The sequence below is a fragment of the Plecotus auritus genome, assembly GCF_963455305.1.
Source record: "Plecotus auritus genome assembly, chromosome: 1".
NCBI lineage: Eukaryota > Metazoa > Chordata > Mammalia > Chiroptera > Vespertilionidae > Plecotus > Plecotus auritus.
The window spans coordinates 3,824,490-3,829,726 of record NC_137770.1 but is presented as its reverse complement, the minus strand read 5'-3'; positions in this window follow the sequence as shown (position 1 = coordinate 3,829,726).

Below are 5,237 nucleotides of genomic sequence, written 5' to 3'. Positions count from 1 at the left end.
CATCACTTTGAATATTTCTTGCCACTCCCCTCTGGCCTGCATAGTTTCTGTTGAGAAATCAGCTGACAATCGTATGGGTGCTCCCTTGTAGGTAACTAACTGTTTTTCTCTTGCTGCTTTTAATATTCTCTCTTTGTCTTTTGCTCTTGGCATTTTAATTATGATGTGTCTTGGTTTGGTCCTCTTTTGTGGATTCCTTTTGTTTGGGGTTCTGTGCGCTTCCTGGAGTTGTAAGTCTATTTCTTTCACCAGGTGGGGGAAGTTTTCTGTCATTATTTCTTCAAATAGGTTTTCAACATCTTGCTCTCTCTCTTCCTCTGGCACCCCCATAATTCGGATGTTGGTACGCTTGAGGTTGTCCCAGAGGCTCCTTACACTATCTTCAAATTATCGGATTCTTTTTTCTTTTTGCTTTTCCAGTTGAGTGTTTTTTGCTTCTTTGTATTTCAAATCTTTGACTTGATTCTTGCGTTCCTCTAGTCTGCTGTTGGGTCTCTGTATAATATTTTTTATTTCAGTCAGTGTATGTTTAATTTCTAGTTGGTCCTTTTTCATATCCTCAAGGGTCTCGCTAAATTTATCTGCCTTTTCTAGGAAATTCTTGAAAAACCTTATAACCGTGGTTTTGAACTCTATATCCAGTAGTTTGCTTTCCTCCATTTCTTTCATTTGTGATCTGTTTCTTTGTCTCCTCATTTTCCCTGCTTCCCTGAGTTGGTAGAGGAGCTTTGTGTGGTAGGTGTCCTATAGGGCCCAGTGGCTCAGCCTCCCCAGTTACCTGAGGTGGACACTCTTGGTGCACCCCTTTGTGGACTGTGTGTACAGCCTTGTTGTAGTTAAGTCTTGATTGTTGTTGGTATCACTGGAAGGAATTGACCTCCAGGCCAATTGGCTGTGAGGATCAGCTGTGTCTACGCTGGGAGAACTTCTGTGCTGGAGACACCCTTATGAGACAAGACTTGCAAAATTGCAAAAGCCTCTGTGCTCAGCTTGGATGGGGCGGAGTCTCAGGGCAGAGCAGACAGCCTTGGCTTCCCGTCAGCCCTGCCCTGTGAGGCCCCTGGGTCTCAGTGTCCCTGGTAATAGCTGCAAGCACCTCTGAGAGAAAGCCGCCCTCGAGTTTCACCCGCTGCCAGACAGTCCAGTTTCTCCCTGAATGAGTCTGGGTCCCCAGAAACTCGCCGGGAACTGGAGTTCAGCGCAGTCGGGAGCTTCCGTCTCCCTCCCGCTTGAGAAAGCCAGCCACGTACTCAGCCGCCCGCGCACTCAGCCGCCCGTGCACTCAGCAGTCAGTCCTCGCTGCACGCGCCCCCAGACCTCTGCCTTCCGCAGCTCCCCTGAGTCTCAGTGTGCTTTCTCTTTTCCTGACCGTCCAGATTCCCCCTGAATGAGTCTGGGTTCCCAGAGTCTCGCCTGGGACTGGAGTTCAGTGCAGTCGGGAGCTTCCTTCTCCCTCCCGCTTTAGAAAGCCAGCCGCGCACTCAGCCGCCCGTGCACTCAGCCGCCCGTCCTCTCCATGCGTGCGCGTCTCCGTACCTCAGCCTTTTGCAGCTCCTCTGAGTCTCAATGAGCTTTTCTCTTCCCTTCTAGTTGTAGAATTTCCACTCAGCCGGCTTTCCTGTGGTTCTGGATGGTGTCCGTTCTGTCTTTTAGTTGTAGTTTTGAAATTGTTGTGCGAGGCAGCAGTTTAGGTGTTTACCTATGCCGCCATCTTGGTTTCTCCATCTTGGGTGAGTCTTTTAAATACATCCAACAAAACCCCAACATCATGGTGGCTTAATGCTCAGCACCATCCGTTTCAACCAAGAGAATTCTTTCGCGGCCGTAATGTCCCCCTTACCTGTCCTTCCTCCCACTTTGCCCGCAGGATCTAGTACGTTTTTGTGCTTAAGAGACTTCCGTGGACCACCCACCATACTTCCCTGCCATGAAACGCGGCCATGTGCCAACATGTCACTTTTATTCTTCGCTTCAGGGGGCTCTTCATTATCTTCCAGGGCTTTGCTGGCCTCCCATACACGCCCTGTTCTTTCTACAATTACTCGCTCACAATTCGTCAAAGCCGCAGGTGTAGATGTAAATCATTTAATCAGACATTTTGATTAAAAGGTCGCCCACAAAGTACATCTCCGTGAAATGTGTGGGCTTCTTCCATTCAGTCCCTGTGTCCAGGGTGAGTTTTACTCGTTGTGAAAAGCATGCTCTGCCCTGACCGGTTTGGCTCAGTGGATAGAGCGTCCGCCTGGGCACTCAAGGGTCCTGGGTTTGATTCCGGTCAAGGGCATGTAACTTGGCTGCAGGCACATCCCCAGTGGGAGGTGTGCAGGAGGCGGCTGATCGATGTTTCTCTCTCATCGATGTTTCTAACTCTCTATCCCTCTCCCTTCCTCTCTGTAAAAAAAATCAATAAAAATATATTTTTTTTTAAAAAAAGCATGCTCTGTCCTTGGGGCCGGCGAGGCTCCATGGCGGAGGTCGACCTATGAACCAGGAGGTCAGGGCACATGCCCGGTTTGCTGGCTCCGTCCCTAGTGTGGGGCGTGCAGGAGGCAGCCGATGACTCTCTCTCATCGTTGATGTTTCCGTCTCTCTCTCCCCCTCCCTTCCTCTCTGACATCAATAAAAACACATACTTGCCAAAACCGGTTTGGCTCGGTGGATAGAGCGTCAGCCTGTGGACTGAAAGGTCCCGGGTTTGATTCCGGTCAAGGGCATGTAACTTGGTTGCGGGCACATCCCCAGTAGGAGGTGTGCAAGAGGCAGCTGATCGATGTTTCTCTCTCATCGATGTTTCTAACTCTCTATCCCTCTTCCTCTCTGTAAAAAATCAATAAAATATATTTTTAAAAAAATAAATTAATTAAAAAAATTTTAAAAACATACTTTTTAAAATGCACTGCCCAGCCTCACACTGACCCCCACTTTGGGGTTGGGAGATGTTAGCAGGAAGCAACTGCGTTCCCCTAAGTAAGGACGCGGGGACAGAAGGCGTTTTGTTACAGCGACTCCAAAACTCAGGTGCAGGATCACCGAGGATCCGCCACGCAGCCATCTGCCGCGGGCGATGCTCCGGGTGCGAGGCAGCTGGGGGTGCCCCTCCATCATGGACTTCATTCCCCCAAAACCGCTCACGCCCGCCCAGCCCTGGGCGCCCCGAGTTCGGAGACACACACACACACACACACACACACACACACACACACACACACACACACACACACACGTCCTGATTAGGGACCACAGGTCAGCGAAGACAAAGGAGGTGATGCCGTCTCTCGCCGCCAGAGGGCGCGCCTCGACCCCAAACGGAGCTCTCCCTGCACCAGCCGGCCTGGGCGCTGGGTGTCCGAGCGGGTGGGATCCCCAGCCTGGTGTGGTCTGCGACCCGCCCCACCTCCGGGTTGAGAGGCAGGAAAGGGAAGCCGGGCCTGGCAGAGGACCCCTCGGGTGGAGGGTACGTGCCCACCTGTCCTGCTTCCGATGCTCTGCAAAGCCCGTGCCCCCACGCTCCACCTGGCCGGTGGGGACCCTGCACCCGCCCCCAGCTTGGACCTGGGGATGGGATCGCCCCTCAGGAGCAGGGGGAGGTGGAGAAGGCCTCAGGGGCGATCCGGGCTGGCAGCCACCACTCGCACCCGCTGATGGTGCCAAGCGATCAAGACTGGCATCGAGGCACCAGCAGTGGGCGCCAGCGGGGCCGGCGGGGCAGGGGGTGCAAAGGGGGCAAAGCGGGCAGCAGGTGCGAGCTTGGGGAGGGCAGTGTGGGAGCAAAGAATTTTCGGTAACCACCAGAGGCTCGCCCTGGCGCCCCGGCTCACCTGCTCCACCATCCCACCATGGCCCACACCCGCCCTCTGGTGGTGAGCGCACGTCACAGCGACCAGCTGTTCGGTTGTTCGGCCGTTCGGTCTATTTGCATGTCAGCCTTTATTACATAGGACGGCTGTAGCTGGTCCCCAGTACGCTGCTCCCCAACAGGAAGGCTGGCTGGGGATGGAAGGTTCTGGTGAGGCGAGAGCAAGACTTAGGAGCTGGCGCCACGTGGGGAGGGTCTCACCGGCCTCTTGGGAAGCAGCCCGTCCTTCTGCCTGCCAAGGCCGGGGGGGGGTGCGCCCTGAGGACGGCGGAGGCCCGGGTCCCCGACGCGCTCACCTGGGGGAGGGAGGTGGCCTGGGCTCCCCGGCCGTGGTGCCTGTGGCTCCCAGGGCTCCCTGTCTGCCCGGCGCTGTGGGAACTGTCGCATCGGAATCGGCCTTTTCTCCGCGAGTCCGGGGGTCCCGCTGGCAGCGGGGACGCTGGGGCTTCCGGTAGCTCAGCGTTTCTCAGCCGCGGCCACCAGGGAACAACCAGGATAACTCGCCAGCCCGGCCGGTGGCTCAGAGGTCAGGGTGTCGGTCCACACACCCAAGGGTCTCAGGGCCGCTGTCGGTCCAGGGCACGTACCTGAGTTGCAGGCTCGATCCCCAGCCCTGCTCGGGCCTGTGCGGGAGACCCCGACTCAATGCGTCTCTCTCCCGTCGACGTTTCTCACTCCCTCCCTCCCTCCCCTCCCCCATCTACGTTTCTCCCTCCCTCCCTCCCTCCCCTCCCCCATCGACGTTTCTCCCTCCCTCCCTCCCTCCCCTCTCCCATTGACGTTCCTCCCTCCCTCCCTCCCTCCCCTCTCCCGTCAACCTTTCTCCCTCCCTCCCTCCCTCCCCCAGCTCCTTCCTTTCCACTCTCCAAACATCAATGAGAAGGTGCCCTCGGTGAGAACTAACAGCCCTTTCTATCACCCACTGAGGAGCTCTCTGCGGAGGCCCCCCCCCCCCCCACGAGCCCAGGTGCCTTTCTGTTTTATTTCCAGCTCACCTGGACGGTTCTGGGGGATCCTGGGATGTCCTGGTTCCATCACGGCCGGGGCGGCGGGAGGAAGACTGGACAGGCTCGCCGCTGGGCAGCCGTGAGCAGAGAGGCAGCCGAGGCGGGCACATCCCGAATGAATGCGTGTGGGAGCTTGGTTTGCGCCAGGAGCTGGACAAGCACCGGCCGCCAGCCGACCGCATCCTGCCTGCGTGACCTCTGACCCGCCCACCGCCAGCCCCAGAGCAAACCCTCCCCCTCGGGGCCTGCACGGACCCCGGAGCTGCCCCCTCGCCTCTCCTGCCCTGGCTGGTGAGCTCAGTGGTTAGAGCAGGGGGTCCTCAAACTTTTTAAACAGGGGGCCCGTTCCCTGTCCCTCAGACCGTGGGAGGGCC